The sequence below is a fragment of the Manis pentadactyla genome, chromosome 1 (genome assembly GCF_030020395.1).
Source record: "Manis pentadactyla isolate mManPen7 chromosome 1, mManPen7.hap1, whole genome shotgun sequence".
NCBI lineage: Eukaryota > Metazoa > Chordata > Mammalia > Pholidota > Manidae > Manis > Manis pentadactyla.
The window spans coordinates 201,450,494-201,470,627 of NC_080019.1; positions in this window are offsets into that span (position 1 = coordinate 201,450,494).

Here is a 20,134-nt window from a genome sequence, read left to right on the forward strand (position 1 = left end):
TGAGTGTATATCAATGACACCTTAATAAAAAAGAAAGAAAGAAGTGCACAGGATTGGGTACGCTTTGGGGCTGCAAACACAGAACACCAACTCTGGCCTACTTAATCCAAAAAAAAAAAACACTTTAGGATACCAGTGCCTCCAGGATGGCTGGGAGTCTGGAGGGACAGGTTTGCAAAATTGGCTAGAACCTGAATAGAATGGGATCTTCAGCAGACCTTCTGTGGCAGAAGTGGGCCACTCTGCCTGTCCCCATTACAGGACACTCAACTGTTCATGAGCATGGCTCCCTGCTGAAGGACCCAAACCTAGCTGACAGCATTGGGTTGGCCAAACCTAATTCACATACCTTTCTATGCATTCCTGGCTGGGCTGATGGGAAGCGTAGATGGATGTAATGGCTGCTGTAGGTGGACTCCCAGCAGCCCCTTTCGGTGGCGAGGCCCTGTTTTATTTCCTTAGCTGCCATAACGTTTGCCTGCACACAGCTCAATCGAGTCCCTGATAGCTCTGTCCTAGGTGCAGGGGGGCTGCCTCACCAAAGTTAAGTCTCCCTTTCTGAGGGCAGAACCTGATGACTGGTGAATGGAGGGCTGTTTACAGAGGCCCGTCCTCGTATGCTCCCACCTCTGTTTGGCCCATCTCCCAGCCCAGAGCTCCCTCCACCACCTGCTCCCCCGGCCTGGTATCACCTGAGGCCTTCATGCAATTGTGTGGCAATTAAATTCCCTCCGTCCCTGACGCCCTCCCGGGTACTGCTCCCCAGGGCTCTCTCCAGTAAACATGTTGCACACAAATTTCTCTAGCAGAGATTGTTTCCCTGGGAACCTAACCTGCAGCAGAGAACATGGTTCTCGCTTTTCTTTCATCGGTGGCTCCCATCAAAAATCCACTCCACAGAGGTGACAGACACCTCTTCCACCCCAGACGCCTTTGGCCCTTCCTGCCTGCCCTCCCCCTGAGCCCGTGGCCATGCAGCTGAACACATTTCCCAGTTTCCCCATGCAGCAGTGGTCATGTGGTCCTGTTGCGGCCAATAGGATGCAGGTAGAGTTGCGGGAGCCACTTCTGGGCAATAGTTTGTAAGCAGTCATGTGAGCCACTCCTGACCAATAGTATGCAAGCAATGTCACATGAGTAGCTCAGCCTGTGTCTTTGGAATCCAGGAATTTGTCTTCTGCTTCCACGTTTCCAGCCCCCTCGAAGTGCGAAGAGGGAGGTGGAATGGCCGTTTTAGACCCAGGAGCCACACATAAAGGACAGCAGTACAACAGCAAGGGCCTGCATTTTTCCAGAGCTGGATTAACTGTGGACCACTTGCACTGACTTTTATGAGAGAGCGACACATAATTCCAGATAATTTAAACTTGCTGTTATTTTTGGTGTCCGTTATAGCAGGCAAGTTTTTATGCTAATGAATACAGAGGATTGTATAAAAGGAAGATTGGGTATTGAAAGGACTATAAATAAAAAGGGGCGTCTAATACCCACAACAACACGGACCCGGAGGGCGTCACCTATCTGCCAGCCCCAAATGTCAAGTTCCCCTCCCCACGCACAAAGTTTCAGCACAACCAAGGCTTCTTGGAGGATTCATTTAGAGTGGATTCAGAAGTATTGACAAAGTGATCAGCTTGGCAGTGCTGGATGGATGGCGAGGCTGGGGGAAGAAATTGGAATAAATTATCTTGAATGCATTCCTGGCCTAGTTTACCCTTTCCATTTTAAGTGGAAGATAATTAAACCTTATCCCAATAATCAAACTCATCACTTTGCAGTCACAGCTGAAGATCTAGGAGCAAACAAGAAGAGGAAATGAGAAACCTCAGGTAGGGAATGTGATTAAAGAGGGGAAAATTCATTGAAAAGACAATTTCCCAACAAAAATAAGGCTAACTTTGCTGTGCTTCATTTAGCAATTTGGGGTAACAATAAAGTTCATCTCAAGTTTTAAAAATTGAAACAGTCTTAGTCTGCACATACTAACTAGATAAGTTGCTTTTGTTCCTGAATTTTGGGGAAGCTTTGAGGGATTACTTGGTCTAGCAATTCAAAGGAACTCTTGAAAAGAGAATGGGACCAAGTCTCTAGCAGGGTCCAACTTCTGGATTACTGCTATCCCTGCTACGTGGCGTTTCTATTGAACATTGGTCCTGTGCTGATATTCTCACTGGACTGGCTCCTTCAACCAGCCAGCATTGTCCTACCTTGTTTAAGGCTTTGGTTTATGATCTCATGGTCAGCTGTGGCCCTCAGATCACACTTACCATGCCCAGGTTCCTAGTTTTGGCACAATATATGGCTCCTCTCCACCCACACAACATAGATGTGGCATTGAGCATGAGTGATTATGCCCCAAGGGCAATTTCTCTATCTGGGGCATTCCATGTCCATTCTTATATGGGTGTCTTTAGTCAGAAACACCCCAGTCTGTGAGACAGGTTTACTACAGTGGAATCTCTAAAGAATGCACTGGGATCTTAATTACTTTGCACCCAAGAAGTAGAAAGCAAATTTGGTCCTAAAGCAAAATCTCCCAATTCTTTCAGGGACACTAGCTTTGATTAGCTAGTGGGTCCCATTACAATCCCCTTCTCCCCAGGCAATGGGTGCCGCTCCACACTTGCTCTTTAGATAAACTCAGTTAGAAAATGAGGTAAACTAACTAAGAGGAGGCACTTAATAATTCTTTTCAAAATAACAATTCATTCTAAAGTGACTTTTTAAAGTTCACTTGGACTAGCAGTGAAAGACAACTTCTAAAAAGCAACTTCTCTCACTTTAAAACAGAACCAAAATCCTAAGCCCCTCTAATTGGGCACCTACAACACAAAGTAAATGGCCTCCCAGCATCACAACACCCCACCACAACTATCAAACGATGCTGTGTGTTCCCTTCTGTCCTTGACCACCATATGCAGACTTACTATTGCAGAGCTGTTCAGGCATCTGAGCCAGAAGAGAACCACTGAGGCAGAAAACAAGCCTCCACCGGACTTTGCAGCGCTGTTGTTCCACAGTGACACCTGTGGTAGAAATTAAAGCATCAGTGTGGCACGTGGCAGTTGGTCCTCTGTTTGCCTGGTATTAGCCACCAGGATGGAGTCAGAGGCCCAGGTCCAGTGGTTTGGAGGAGAAGGCTCAGGAGGATATAAAGGGACTTCTGCCTTACATGGATATTCAGTTCTACAGCCTGTGTGAAAGAGTCAAAATGCCTTATAGTCAATGTGCCCTTGAAAATTCCTTAAATTAACAGAATTTCAGGCCCTTGGAAGTTCAAAAGCTAATAACTAACTTTTCTTTCTTCTCATTTTGGCTGTGGCCTTGCTCCTTGCCACAGGGAAAACCAGGTCTAATTTGAATAGGTGGGAACTAGGGATAGGTTAAAGAGTTCATAAGATCTCTTTCTCTCATGTTTGATTTATTGCAAGATAACTGTACCTATGATGTAACTTCCACATGTAAATGGTAATGTGGGCTATAGTAGTCATGGATAGCTTATGTTGTTTAATCTCACAATAACTGTAAGAGGTATTGTTATTTCCTTACCCCCCTTTATAGAGGTAGAAACTGAAACTTAGAACTCACCTTAAGCGCCAAGTTTTTTAAGAGACCACTTATTAATTTCGTGAGCTGTGGGCTTGGTTCAGGGCTCAACAGGCTGGCAGAGTTGGGTAAGTACCAATGAGGGGATGAAGAATCATAACTACTTCTCTGAGGGGGTGACAATGTGCTTTGTTTCTGTAAAGCTGAAAGCTGGGGAAGAACAGAGCGAAATGGCATGTCAGGCAGAATGAAGAGGAAAAGTGCTGAGATTGGGAAGTAGGGCTTGTTTCCTAGGGATTAAAGAGTGTGGGCTAGAGAGCTAGAGGTGCCACATTAGGGTGAGCTGTTAGTGCCACTATCACAGGGGAGCTGGTGGGGTGAGGTGGGAAGGGCAGGGCAGGGGAAATAGCCCTGTTCGGGTTGCCCAGAAAATGTGCCTATTAGATCCTAACACTGGTGGAAATTGCCTATCTGGAGGTTTGCCTATTTGAGGCATCAGGGAGCAGGCACTTGGGGTGAATCCATCAGGAACACCAGGCTGAGCAACTGCAGGCTTTTGTCTTCACTTGAAGCCTCTCTGTGCCTGTCTTAGCAGACTGGAGCAATATTCCCTCCATTGCAGGTGACAGAAAATCCAGCTCCAGTGGGTTCAAAAGGAATGTATAGATTTGGGGAACTGACTGTGCAGGAGTTGACTGGCTTCAGGCCTGGCTCAGACCATCTGGGGTCTTGTCTCTCTGTCTCCTCATTTTGCTTTCTGATGAGTTGGCCTCACTCTTGTCTGGGCTCTTCTGATTGGACGGCAAACAGCCAGCAGCAGCTCCTGATGTAGATTCCTTAGGCATTAACTTAGCAGCCTCAGTGGAAATGCCGCCTTTTCCAAGAGCTCCAGCAACAGTCTCAGGAAGGGTTTTCATTGGTCCAGCTCCAGTCACACACCTGACCCTGGCCAATCACAGGGCCCTTTGTGAATTAAGTGCCCACCCCTGGAGAACCTCATGTCCTCAATGTGGCAGAGGGCTGGTTCTCCAAAGAGAAGATACGGTTTTGTTTTGTTTTTAAGATGTTTAGGCTACTTCCTTACCTCTCATTGTATTTTATTGTGGTAAAATACACATAGCAGAATTTACCATTTTAACCATTATTAAGTGTACACTTCAGTGTCATTCAGTATATTTACATTGTTGTGCAGCCATCACCACCATCCTTCTCTAGAACTTTTTCTGTCTTCCCAAACTGAAACTGTGTCCCCATTAACACTAAATTCCCATTCATCCTATCCCCCAGCCCCTGGCCACCACCATTCTACTTTTTGTCTGTATGAATCTGAATCTGAGTACTTACTGACCCCACAGAAATGGAATCATATGGTAATTTGCCCTTCTGTGACTGGCTTATTTCACTGAGCATAATGTCATCAAGGTCCATCCATGTTGCAGCCTGTGTCAGAATTTCCTTCCCTTTTACAGTGGAATCATATTTCATTGTGTGGACAGGCCACATGTTGTTTATTCATTTATCTGTCAATGGACGTTTAGGTTGTTTTTACCTTCTGGCTAATATGAATATTGCTGCTACAAACAGGGGTGTGCAAATATCTCTTCAAGACCCTGTTTTTAATTCTTTTAGCTATCTACCCAGAAATGGGATTTCTGGATCATATGGTATTCAAATTCAATGGTTGCATTTTTGAGGAACCATCCTACTGTTTTCTACAGAGGCTGAACCACTTTACATTCCCACCAACAGCGCACTAAGTTCCAGTGTCTCCACAACCTCAACACTTGTTTTCTGTTTTTGTTTTTGTTTTTTTAATTATACTCATCCTAGTGGGTGTGAAGTGATACTCGTTCTAGTTTTGATTTGCATTTCCCTAATGATTAGTGATGTTGAACATCTTTTCATATGCTTACTGGCCATCTGTATACCTACTATGGAAAAATATTCAGATCCTTTCCCCAGATTAGAATAGAGTTAATTATTTCTTCATTTTTGAGTTGTAGGAGTTCTTTAGATATTCTGTATATGAACCCCTTATCAACATATGATTTCTAAATATTTTTTCCCATACTCTGGGTGGCCAAGATAGGTCCTTTTAACAGGAGGAAGGTGTACTGGACAGGCAATTCCACTGACATGGACCTCATTAGTCTAGGCTTCTAGAAGGTAGAATCAAATGAAGTTGGCTCTTCTCTAACAACAGAGGCATAGCCAAGGCCCAAAGGCAAGGTGGGAGTTTCCCACCCAAAACGATGAATGTAATCATCGTGGATTAGTCAGGTCCCCTCGCAAATGGGAATGTGGAAGCCTAGCTTGTCCAAGGAAGCACTCCAGCTCTTTCTGGAATCAAGCCCAGGCATGACATTTTCCCAGGCCTTCATGGATTTTTTTTTTTTTCCCTAAAGCATCTAATTCCTTATCAGTTCATGGCAGTCCAAATTCAGATTACTAATGGAATTTCACTTTATGGAAAGATTCTGTGAAAAATAGATAGTCTCTGGCTTTTTCTTTTCTTAAAGAAATGTCTTCCCAATTGCACCATTATTACTATTTCTCATAATAATTTGGTGATGTGTCATATACAGTAAGTAGGTGCTTAATAAATGTTCACGTTTGAAGCACATTTTGCAGCCTATAAAGGGATTTTAATTAAGTGCTTTCATTTGTGCTCACATCAATCAGGGACTAACATGTACATTTTATAATTCTGGGAGCTGAGGATCAGAGAGGGGAAGTGACCTGCCCAAGATCACACAGGAGTAGGTGGCAGATTTAGGATTCACACCCAGGCCTGCCTTACCCCCAGCCTCTGCTCTGAGAGCTGCATCAAGCTGCTGCTACAGAGCAGAATGGAACAGAATTTTCCATTTGAGGTAGAATTGTCAGACAAAATACAAGATGCCCAGTTAAATTTTAATTTCAAATAACAACAACAAAAAATGTTAGTGTAAGTATGTCCTTATGTATGGACACCCTTATGCTAAAAAATTGTTATTTACTGACATTCAAATATAAACAAGCATCTTGTCTTTTTTTTTTTGTATCTTTTTTTTATTAGGGTACATTAATATACAATCTTATGAAGGTTTCATATCAACAATATTGTGGTTATTACATTCAACCATATTATCAAGTCCCCCCCATACACCCCATTGCAGTCGCTGTCCAACAGTGTACTAAGATGCTACGGAGTCACTACTTATCTTCTCTGTGCTATACTGCCCTCCCCGTGACCCCCCTACTTTATGTGTGCTAATCATAATGCCCCTTAATCCCCTTCTCCCTCCCTCCCAACCCCTCTCCCTTGGTTACCACTAGTCCCTTCTTGGAGTCTGTGAGTCTGCTGCTGTTTTGTTCCTTCAGTTCTGCTTTGTTCTTATACTCCACAAATGAGGGAAATCATTTGGTACTTGTCTGTCTCCGCCTGGCTTATTTCACTGAGCATAATACCCTCTAGCTCCATCCATGTTGTTTCAAATGGTAGGATTTGTTTTCTTTTTATGGCTAAATAATATTCTATTGTGTATATGTACCACATCTTCTTTATCCATTCATCTACTGATGGACACTTAGGTTGCTTCCCTATCTTGGCTATTGTAAGTAGTACTGTAATAAACATAGGGGTGCATATGTCCTTTTGAATCTGAGAAGTTGTTTTCTTTGGGTAAATTCCTAGGAGCAGAATTCCTGGATCAAATGGTATTTCTATTTTTAGTTTTTTGAGGAACCTCCATATTGCTTTCCACAATGGTTGAACTAATTTACATTCCCACCAGCAGTGTAGGAGGGTTGCCCTTTCTCTTCATCCTCGCCAGCACTTGTTGTTTCTTGTCTTTTGGATGTTGGCCATACTAACTGGTGTGAGGTGATATCTCATTGTGGTTTTAATTTGCATTTCCCTGATTATTAGTGATGTGGAGCATCTTTTCACATGCCTGTTGGCCATCTGAATTTCTTCTTTGGAGAAGTGTCTGTTCAGATCCTGTGCCCATTTTTTAATTGGATTATTTGCTTTTTGGGTGTTGAGGCATGTGAGTTCTTTATATGTTTTGGATGTTAACCCCTTGTCTTATATATCATTTACAAATATATTCTCCCATACTGTAGGATGCCTTTTTGTTCTGCTGATGGTGTCCTTTGCTGTACAGAAGCTTTTTAGTTTGATGTAGTCCCATTTGTTCATTTTTGCTTTTGTTTCCTTTGCCAGAGGAGATATGTTCAGGAAAAAGTTGCTGATATTTATATCCAAGAGATTTTTGCCTATTTTTTTTTTCTAAGAGTTTTATGGTTTCATGACTTACATTCAGGTCTTTGATCCATTTTGAGTTTACTTTTGGGTATGGAGTTAGACAATAATCCAGTTTCATTCTCTTACATGTAGCTGTCCAGTTTTGCCAACACCAGTTGTTGAAGAGGCTGTTGTTTCCCTATTGTATTATGGCTCCTTTATTGTCTATTGATTGGCCATATATGTGTGGGTTTTTTTATCTGGGCTTTCTATTCTGTTCCATTGATCTGTGGGTCTGTTCTTGTGCCAGCACTAAATTATTTTGATTACTGTGGCTTTGTAGTAGAGCTTGAAGTTGGGGAGCATAATCCCCCCAGCTTTATTCTTCCTTCTCAGGATTACTTTGGCTGTTTGGGGTGTTTTGTGGTTCCATATGAATTTTAGAACCATTTGTTCTAGTTCACTGAAGAATGCTGTTGGTATTTTGATAGGGATTGCATTGAATCTGTAGATTGCTTTAGGCAGGATGGCCATTTTGACAATATTAATTCTTCCTATCCATGAGCACAGGATGTATTTCCATTTGTTGGTGTCTTTAATTTTTCTCATGAGTGTCTTGTAGTTTTCAGGGTGTCTTGCCAATGGGTTTCAGCCCCCAGCAAGTTTGCTATGGATTCAATGTGACCAAAGAAATTGACAGCAGAACGTTCTTTGGGGTGAAAGGGTTTATTACCCAGCTTGTTCTCTGGCAGTAGGTCGAGCACTAGCGTCTCTGCCTCCACCCAGTGTGGGCCAAGCTCTCTATATAGCACAATAATAGCTTATTGCCTAAAGGTGTGGAAGCGGTAGCCTAGCAACAGGCCAGTTACATCATCAAGTGGTTTAAGTTCAGTGAGGATCCTGGCCATAAGAACCCCAACTTCCCCACTCAGAGTAGAGGTCTTTCACCTCCTTGGTTAGGTTTATTCCTACGTATTTTATTCTTTTGATGCAGTTGTGAATGGGATTGTTTTCCTGATTTCTCTTTCTGCTAGTCATCATTAGTATATAGGAAGAGCATTTTGTGTCTTTATTGGCTGAACCTGGTAACCCTAATTTGGGGGAGTCTTTAGTAGTCACTGAGGCCTAGTGAGTGACAGAGATTCACCCAAGATCACAGGAGGGTAAGATCACAAACCTGGGGCTGAACCCATTCTGCCTGTTCCCCATTTCTGACTGTCATGGGGAGGTTGTGAAGTGCTCTGAAGCAGGGGGTGATAAGAACAGCCTCGTTATCTCTCAGAGGCTGCCTGCATGCCCCATCCCCTCCCCAGCTGTCCCAGTGGGCAAAATCTTGAAGCAAATCCCAGTGCAGAGGAGATGAGAAAAGCGAGGTCACACCAATTTAGAAAAGATGATGTTGATTGAGATTTCCACAGGCTGCTCAGGAAGCAGCTCATTAAGCAGGAGACTCCAATTAAGAAGCAATTTGAGTGTTTGCAGCAAACCTCAGCAGTCGCCCAGTCCAGCAGAGAGAACTGTCAGCACAAGTTCTCACCTCCTGCATTAGCTCACTGGGAGACTGCACACAAGTCATTTAACCTCCCTGGGCTTCTATTTCCTGGGTTATGAAATGAAGGGATTTTGTTGGTTGATATATAAGGGCTCTCCTGGACCCAAAACAGGCAATGCCAAGGGAGTGAGAGGGTTCTGTCCTCCAACATTGGAATTAAAAAATGGGCAAAGGAAATCTCTTGGATATAAACATGAGCAACTTCTTCATGAACATATCTCCCTGGGCAAGGGAAACAAAAGCAAAAATGAACAAGTGGGACTATATTAAACTAAAAAATTCTGTACAGCAAAGGATACCATCAGTAGAACAAAAAGACATCCTACAGTATGGGAGAATATATTCATAAATGACAGATCCGATAAAGGGCTGACATCCAAAATATATAAAGAGCTCACACACCTCAACAAACAAAAAGCAAATACTCTAATAAAAAATGGGCACAGGATCTGAACAGTTCTCCAAAGAAGAAATTCAGATGGCCAACAGACACATGAAAAGATGCTCCACATCGCTAATCATCAGGGAAATCCAAATTAAAACTACAATGAGATATCAACTTACACCAGTTAGGATGGCCAACATCCAAAAGACAGACAACAACAAATATTGGTGAGGATGTGGAGAAAGGGGAACCCTCCTACACTGCTGGTGGGAATGTAAACAAGTTCAACCATTGTGGAAAGCAGTATGGAGGTTTCTCAAAAAGCTAAAAATAGAAATACCATTTGACCCAGGAATTCCACTCCTAGGAATTTACCCTAAGAATGCAGCAGCCCAGTTTGAAAAAGACATATGCATATGTTTATCACAGCACTATTTACAATAGCCAAGAAATGGAAGCAACCTAAGTGTCCATCAGTAGATGAGTGGATAAAGATGTGGTACATATACACAATGGAATATTATTCAGCCATAAGAAGAAAACAAATCCTACCATTTGCAACAACATGGATGGAGCCAGAGGGTATTATGCTCAGTGAATTAAGCAGGCGGAGAAAGACAAGTATCAAATGATTTCACTCATCTATGGAGTATAACATCAAAGAAAAAACTGAAGGAGCAAAACAGCAGCAGACTCACAGAACCCAAGAATGGACTAACAGTTACCAAAGGAAAAGGGACTGGGGAGGATGGGTGGGAAGGGAGGGATAAGGGGAAAAAACAGGGCTTTATGATTAGCACACATAATGTAGGGGGTTGGGGACATGAGGAAGGCAGTTTATATAGAGAAGACAAGTAATGATTCTATAGCATCTTACTACACTGATGGACAGTGACTTTAATATGGTATGTGGGGGGAACTTGATAATAGGGGGAGTCTAGTAACCGTAATGTTCAAGTAATTGTACACTAATGATATCAAAATAAAATTTTTTTAAAAATGGGCAAAGGACTTGACATTTCTCCAAAGAAGATACACAAATGGCCAAGAAGTATTTGAAGAGATGCTCAGCATCTTTAATAATTAGAGAAATGCAAATCAAAACCATGAGATATCCTCACATGCATTAAATTGCCACTCTCAAAAAACAAACAAGTGTGGATGAGGATGTGGAGAAATTGGAACCATGGTGCACTGTTTTGGGAATGTAAAATGGTGGTGACACTGTGGAAATTTCTAGAAAAACTAAACATAGAATTACCATATGATCCAGCCTTCTCACTTCTGGGTACATATCCTAAAGAAATGAAAGTAGTATCTCAAATAGGTATCTGCACACCAACATTCATAGCAGCAGTATTTACAATGCCCAAGAGGTTGGAAGCAACCCAAGTGTCCGTCAATGGATGAGTGAATAAAGAAAACATGGCATATAAACACAATGGAATATCATTCAGCCTTGAAAAGGAAATTCTGACACATGCTACAACATGGATGAACCTTGAAGGCATTATGCTCAGTGACAAGAGTCAGCCACAAAAGGAAAAATACTGTGGGATCCCACTTACGTGAGGCTGCTAGAGTTGTCAGATTTATGGAAACAGAGAATAGAACGGGGGTTGCCAGCAGCTGGCGTGGGTAGAGGGGGAATGGGGCATTGTTTGATGGGGACAGGTTGTCAGATATGCAAGACAAAACGTTGTGGAGATCTACTGCACAGCAATGTGTATTTAACACTATTGAACTATGACCTACAAAATGGTTAAGATGGTCGATTTTATGTTTCATCTAAACCATAATTAAAAGAAAAACTGAGACACTGATCCCCATATCTTGCTAAATTCTAGAATGTTTTTCCTACCCTCCCACATTGCCAAAGTCATTCCTACTTGTTTACTGACTTTACAAAGTCAAGAATATGGATGAGTTTTTTCACAAAGCCTCTGGTATAGGTGGTATCAGATAATCCGGTTTCTGGCAGAAGTGACAGAAAGCCCAATTCCTTATAGCTTAAACTCAAGGGTTTATTTTCTTTAGGCAACTAGAGGTGGGCAGTACTGTGCTGGGTCAGCTCTTCCTGTCTTCAAATGTCATTTTCCTTAGTGTCCTGCAGACTTCAGTTTAGGCCTCCTTGGTTGGAACTGAGTACAGTGGAGGCTGAGAAAACAAAAGTGTTGCCTCAGCAAGCTATACTGCCTTCCTGAACCAAGCTGAGCCTTGTCAACAAGGGATAGGGGAAAGGGACATTGGGGAAACCAGTGCCAGATCATTTAATGGGACCAGAGATATGGTGCAGGCTCAGCTCGAATATCGCCTCCTCAGGGAAGCTTTCCTTGACTCCGCTCACATATTTATTGTCTGGCCCTTTCAGTGGGAGGTAAGGTCTTAGAAGTTGGGGATTCTTATTTATCTTGTCCATTCCTGTATCTCCACAGTCTAGACAGTGCCTGGCACATAGCAGATGCTCAATAAATATTTGTTGGCTGAAAATAAGACCAGTGTGGTCCAAATTTGAATAACAGGTTTTTTTCCACTGACAAAATGATTAAACAATTCACCTAGAAAAATATATGAAACAGCCAAAATAATTCAGATAAAGAAGAGGAATGACAGGGGTCAATCCTCTGAAAACACTTTGGTGGAAAACAGATTGGCAGAAAATAAGAAATAGATAAATCAATGGAGTGCTACAGCGTGGGAGTTCTTAGCCCCGGCTTTACATTAGAATCACCTAAAATGCTTCTGAAAAACAGTGAGCAAAACAAAGCAATGCCTGGGCCCTACCCCCAGAGATTCTGATAACAAGGGGTACAACTTGGATATTATTGTTTCCTTAAATGCCCCCAGCTAATTCTGATGTCCAGCCGGGACTGTGAATCACTGTGCTGGAGAGTCCTGAATCAGGTTTGAATGCACAAGAACATGTAATTTATGGTAAAGTGGCATTTCCAATTAGTGGTGACAAGAAGAGTTCTTCAATTAAAGATGGTGAGATGATTACTTGACCATTTGGAAGGAAAACCAGATCTTTATTCCTGGTACCAGCATAAACCCCATATGGATCAAAGTTTTAAATGTCACAAAAGAGGAGGGAGGTGGGGGAAACCATGAAGATTGGTGACATTGGATAAATTTATATTCACATGGGAAGACTGTACTGAGCTGGCTATAAGCCTAAAGAGGAAAGATTAATACTTTTGAGAGAGTAAAAATATTTGGTTTCTGAATGTCACAAGATACCATAAATGAAGTCAAAGACAAACGACAAACTGGAAAAATTGTTTACATGTGCCAGACAATGGACATTTTGTTGATTAACAAAGAGCTCAGAATAATAGTATAATTCTGACACCAATTATAATTCTGCTCACCAATTACAATGTGTGTGTGTGTGTGTGTGTGTGTGTGTGTGTGTGTTTTCCCACACCACCAAGCAATTCTGTGACACCAGCTGGGTGTCCTACTGTTGTCAGGCAACTGCATCTGGGAAGGTCTCTCCCTGCACACGAGGTGAAACCTCAACCTGGACAGGGGAGGTTTGTTGACTCTGATTGAGAAAGAAGTCTTAAACAGGTCAGACAAGTATAGGTAAGGAAGGATTTCATTAAAGCGAGAGTAGCAGCAAATGGCAGCAGCCGTGCAGGCAGCAGAGGGCAAGGAAGAACAGAGGGGGAGAAAGGGAAGGTCATTGAACTCCTGCTCAGCACAAGGCAGATCCCTTGCCAACTCTGAAAGTCAGGATCATCTGGCATCCAGTGTCCACTTCAATCTACACAGTGGGGGAAATAAGCCCCTATCACCCCAGGATTTGGGGGAGCTGCAGAGCACTGGATGGAGTGAGATGTTCTGAGAACTTCCCAAAGCAAAGAAAGGAGATTTTCAGGCGGACTACTAAGGAGCACGATCCTATAGCTGCAGTCCTGTCCGGGTGATGGCACTTGCAAGCCCAAATCAGAGATCTCAGTAACCCTTCCCCAATTGTGTGAAGTGGGACAGAGAGAGTGAAGACTTGTGCTTAAGTCTAGAAAATTGAATGACAAAAAAGATGTTTACCACTGGAAAAAGCATCTCTTTAACCTCCTGAGAAACTTGGAAGAGCACAGAGACAAAACTCAGTAAGTTGAGCAGTGATTCGCTTTATTTAAGGCAAAGTACGCACTCAACCTCAAGAGAGGAGATATGCTTAAGAGCTTAGGATTCTGTCTTTTAAGTCTTTCAAAAATAGGGCAAAGGTCCAGGGGGTGTAGTCTTGACATATGGTCTCATGATATCTATGTCTGCTGAGAGACATTATGTCACCATCCATAGTCTGTTCTCTTATTCTGTAAAATATTCTGTAAAATAAACTTAACACATGGAATTTCTTGATCCTATTCTCCAAGATAGTGGTTACTCTCAAGCACTGGGAACATATCATTTAGGACTATGTTCCCTGACTTAAGATATGGTAGGTTATTAGCTGATAACTATAAAATACGTGAGGAATCTTACCTCCTAACACCCTGGTTTTTAAAATGGAATCTTACTGAGCCTTAAGATGGGGTCCCTCCTTTCTTACTATACTATTTATATCTCAGCATTTTTCATCATAGGCAGGAAAAGTTAATCCTGATGCTCGTCCCATGACCCTGCCCCACCTCATTACAGTTCAACTCAATTCTGACACTCTGTATCCAGAGACAACATCAAATCCTACAGGTTAATGGCTCAGCCCCACAGGGCTGCCCCACACTTCAGATGCCAGTCACCAGTCCAGGTTGTCATCTGTGCCTCTGACTGAATGGCTATTAATCAGAGGTTCCCATGACCCCTCCCCAGGTACAATTAACTTGCTAGAGTGGCTAAGAGAACCCAGAGAAACAGTTTACTTACTAGATTACCAGTTTATTATAAAAGAATATAACCCAGGAAGAGCCAGATGGAAAAGATACAAAGGGCAAGGTATGGGGAAGGGCCTGGAACTTCCTTTGCCCTCCAGGCATGCTGCTCTTCCTGAATCTCCACGTGTTCAAGTACCTAGAAGCTCTCCAAACTCCATCCTTTTGGGGTTTTATGGAAGCTTCATTGTCCATTGGTGATTGAACTCAACCTCCAGCCCCTCTTTCCTGCCCGGAGGTTGGGGGTGGGCAGGGTGGGACCAAAAGTTTCCACCCTCTAATCACATGGTTGGTTCCCCTGGTGACCAGCCCCCATCCCTAGGTGCTTTCTAAAAGTCACCTCACATAACAAAAGACACCTTTATGACTCTCATCTCTTAGGAAATTCCAAAGGTTTTAGGAGCTCTGTGCCAGAGGGATGAAGAGCAAATGTATATATCTTATTATAAAACACAATATCACCACTAAGAAATATGCAAACAACTCAACAGTAAATTAGACAATGGACTTGAACAGGCAATTCATGAAGATGTTCATCCTCATTCAAAATTAAAAGAAGTGCCTATTAAAAAAACACTGAGGCCTAAGTATACACCCAAGAGAAATGAAATCATACATGCACACAAATGTTTATGGCAGCATTATTCACAAGAGCCAAAAGGTGGAAACAACCAAGTGTCCATCAACTAATAAATGCATAATCAAAATGTGGTGTTTCCATACAGTGGAATATTACCCAGCCAAGAAGAAGGAATGGAGCACTGATACAGACTATAATAGGGATGAACCTTGAAAACATTATGCTCAGTGAAATAAGTCAGACCCAAAAGACCACATATAATTGCATTTTTATGAAATGTCCAGACTAGGCAAATCTACAGTAGCAGAAAGTGGATTAATGTTTGCTAGTGGCTGGCAGAGGGAAGAAATGGAGAGCTGCTGTAATGGGTGCATGGTTTCTTTTTGGAGCAATGAAAATGTTCTAAAATTGATGATGCTGATGATTGCACAACTCTAAATATACTAAAAACTATTCAATTGTATATGCTAAATGGGTGAATTGTATAGCTTGTGAACTACATCTCAGTAAAGCTGTCAGAAAACACTGGGATATGACTTTTCACTCCTTAGATTATCAAAATTAATGAGTGTGTAGGGAGACTTCTTTCATGTTGGTAGAAGTGAAAATTGATGCCATCTTTTTGAAGAGCATTTTGGCAATTTCTACCAGAATGAAAAACACACCAACACTTTGACTTTCTACTGGAATTAAAAACATACCAACACTTGTGGTGCTTCCAGAAGACCCTATGGAAATACTTACAATGTGTTGGATGGGGTAAACCAAGGAGCTATCAGGGCATTTTAAGAGCAAAGAAACTGGAAATAAATATGCATTCAACAGAGAACACAATCATACAACAGAATAAAGCATGGGCATTAAAATAAGGCAGTAGATTAGGCTCTATTGATGGAAAAAGATGTTTTAGGTGAAAAACTGCAAGGTACAAATAGTGGGCACAGTGTGATTCTCTTTATCAGTAAAAGCTGGCATACTAAAGTATTTGCAAAGAAAATGTAAAGGGTGATCATTTCCGGGCATAAGGACTGAGACAAGGCTTTGTTTTTCATTTTGTAATCTTTTGGAACTGCTTGAGTTTTCTAAACATGTGCATGCATTAACTTTATTTTTAAAATGCCTTTGAGATTATCTTTGCAGAGGCATTACAAGCCATTTCTCTCTTTATGCTTTACTGTACTGAAAAAGAAAGCCTTTTAAAATCTCCTGCATTCCAGAAATATGTGTGATGTGTGTGTGTGTGTGAGAGAGAGAGAGAGAGAGAGAGAGAGAGAGAGAAATAGAGAGAGAGAGAGAAAGAGGCTGCTCTTCCCTGAGAACCTGCACAGAGCCCAAGACCTCCCTTCTGGGCCTCAGGAAAGGGTGGGGAGGTTGCTGGCTCTAATGGTCAGAGGCTGACACTTCACTGAGTGGTGGCTGAGCCTCTCTCCAGAGGCAGCCCTCACCTCCCGCTCATCCTGGCCCATCTGGCATGAAGCCAGCTCCTGTCAGACTGGTAGGCATGGGGTTGGGGGCCCAGCTGAGGAGGCAGGAGTGGGATCTGCTCCTCTGGAACAGCAAAGTGCATACCCGGGGGTGGGTCCAAGAGGCCACTGTGTTGGTGTGGAGGCAGCTGGGCCAGGGCCTAATTTCTAAGTGAGGGCTGCAGGGGCCCCTGAAAGCTGGTGGCCAAATGGTCCTGGTCTCTGAGAGCACTGAAGGCCTGGAGCTGCATGTGCGTGCATGTCCACTTGCAAGTGTGTCCATGTGTGCATGTGTCTGGGCATAGTTGAGGGTGTTGGTGTCTGTGCTCCCACATAGGCTTGTGAGCTGATATATTTGTGTTTCATGCATGTGACAGAAGCAGATTTACTGGCAAGCTCCAGGGCCCTCATTACGTGGCCTCTTCCAAGGCTCTCTCTCTAACTGGTAGTCACAATTTTAGTCTTCTTTCCTGAAAAACATTTCCCCTCCTCCTTGTATAAACATCGAGCCCAACACAACCTGAATTTGCCCCAGCATATATTTATATTAGACTGTCACATGTTCACCACGGCTGGGTCTGTGTCTCCCTACCCTGCTTTCATTCCTTCTTCCCCCTTTCCTTTCTTTCTTCACCGATATTTTTGTTCCAGGAACTGGCCCTTCAGGGGCAGAGGCACAGAAATGAAGACACTCCATTCCAGAGAGGTTCAGGGTCCACAGGTGTCTTGGAGCATCCCACCTTTAACCTGGGACTATTAGGACAACTGAGATGGGAAGAAGTGAAGAATCGGCAGGGTTGGGCGGATGCAGACTGGAGCCTGAGGGAACACGCTGTAGGTGCGCATCTCTGTGGGCTTCTGTCATGTGTGTCTATCTGTGTGAGGCCCTGGCTGCCGGGTGTTTGCGTCTCCCTTCATGAGTGCAGCTGAGGGAGAACGCAAATGCGTGTCTGCTGCGCTTGTTGTTGGTCTCGCATGACTTGGAGCGACAGGCCAGGCAGCACTGGGAGCTAGTGAGGTCTCATGGCCAAGGAGCACCCCCAGGGCCCGTCCTCCCCCGCGGAGTAATCCTCTCTTAGAAACCCAGAGATGGGAGCGATGATCTCATGCTGTTTCTAGGGGCCCTGCCAACCTCATCTGGCTGAAGCTGCAGCCGGGGGCTCTAAAAGTTGAACCCGGAGATTAAGAGATGAAGTGATTTCTTACCCTGTGGGCATCACCAGGTCACAGGTTGACTTGGGATATGGACTGTAGGTCCAGGTGGTCAAGCATGAGTATCAGGTTTCCATGGTGACAGGCCCAGTGAATGTTCAAGGTCAGTAAGACATTGGCAGGCAGTACTGGGGATGGCGCAGTTTTCAAGCCCTACTCATTCCTATTACGGAGTTGGCTCCAGAGGGCTGGAGAAACCTCCAAGGTCACCTAGAACACCAGTGGTTATTCTCTGCCTACCCCCTACCCCCCAGATCCACTCACCGCAGTTTTCACCTGCTGTGTTCCCACAATGAAGCTTATCCCGTGGATGCCATCACCTGGGCTTGCTTGGTCTTTGGCTCTCAGTTAGGTTCAGCCAATGGGAGGCATAAATGGGAGGTACCAATGGGAGGCAGCCAATGGGAAGCACCAGCAGGCATGAGAGGCGGGAGGAGAGACAAATTAGTGTATTTTCCCCACCTGCTCCTAGTCTGGGCTGTCGCAGTGTCTCTCTCTAACCACAGCGCTTCTTAGGGAACCCCTGACCCGTAGCTGCAGCTCTTGGTAGTTCCAGAAATCACTCCTCTCCTCTTCCCTAAGGTTTGGGGCGCGATGCGTCTCCCCTGTTGCCAGCCCAGGTACAGCAACCATCCCGATTCCCTCCCCATCTCTGCACACAGGCATCTAGGATAAATCCCTCCTTCATTAAACTCTTTTCAATGAATCCTACCGAGTGGGTCCTCTCTTTTCTGCTGGGAAACTGTCCAGTACATACAGTTTCCCAATGTGGTAGGAATAAAACATATACTATCTTTTCTGCTCGTTCTGGCCTCTAGGTCTTCACAGTTGGAGTTTTCTCTGCGAAGTTAAAAATCATCTCCTCATCAACAAAACAAATAACAAAACATATTTTACATGTTTAGCAGTGCTTGTCACTTATTAGGGGTTTAAGGAATACTAGCCAATATTATTGTTATTGTTACAGTTGTTAAATATGTACAAAGTGGCAGAATACCTGAATGGAATTACAGGGGCTTACTTGAACTTAAAGGGCATGATTTTAATACTGTGTCAATTTAATATTAACTAATATTGAAATATTGGATCTCTTCCATTTTATTCATCTTTGGTGCATTTCTACAGTTAATGTTGCATTCATATGCCTGTATTTTTCAAAAAAAAATGTTATGCTTTGGGGATTTCTTATTCATTTTAGGATGAAATATATTCCAAGATTGCATGAAAGAGGGAAAATCATAAGTATACATACATGTTCAGTAAGTCAGTGTCTTGTTCAATCACAGTGACATCTTAAAATCAGGTATACATGGCTAAAAAAGTGAAAAACAATCATCTCTTCAAAGGTGCCTTCCTGACCCTGTCTAAATTAGGGGGCTCCATCATTATCTTCCACCTTCCCTGCTTGTACCTTTCACAGCACTTACATTTTGTAATTATGACTGTTTGTTTCCTAGTTTAAGGTTTGTCTCTCCCACTGAAGAGTGAGTTAGACAAAGCATTTCAGATCTTGCCTGCTGGGTTCCCTGCTGTGTCCCCATGCAGCGTCTTAATAAGTACACACACTAGGATGCTGTAACAGAGAGGATCCCAAACACCCAGTCTGAGTAACATAGTTTATTTCTCCCACAGGTAATAGTGTGGGCAGGTGGTCCAGGTTGGCTTGGTAGTTTGAAGGTGATTTGAAGTCTCCAGGCTCCTCAGACCATTTCCTTACTTAGCCACACAGGGGACAACTTTAAAAACCCTTACCCAAAATAATTCTACTCTCCTTGACCTCAGCTCTGGGGTCCAGCCTATCCCAGACCACTTTCACCCCAGCAAGAAACGAATCCGTGTGGCTTTCCAAACCATAGGGCAAGTTCCCTGAGATGAAATCAGCCTCTCACAATGACGCAGGGCCACTGCATGCACTTTCTTGTCTGTCATTATTAAATATTACTTTTCTCCAGTGCCTACATCTGTCCACATCCCTGACGTTTGGACAAGTTATTTCACATTTCTGTGCCTACATTTCTTCATTTGTAAAATGGGGATACCATAGTTTACCTCCTAGAGTTGTTATAAGGATTAGATAAGCATAAAGCTTTTAGACCTAACACACACTAGGTGGTCATTAAATAATAATCAGCATTACTATCCTGGATTCTGTCAGCTTCCCCATGAGGTAGGTGGGAAGGCATCACCTCATTTTCAGAATGAAAGACCAAAGGGCTGAAGCAATTTGCTCAAGGCCATGGTGCTGGCAGGTGGCCAAGTATAGGTTTACTCCAGACCTGTATCTCAGTTAC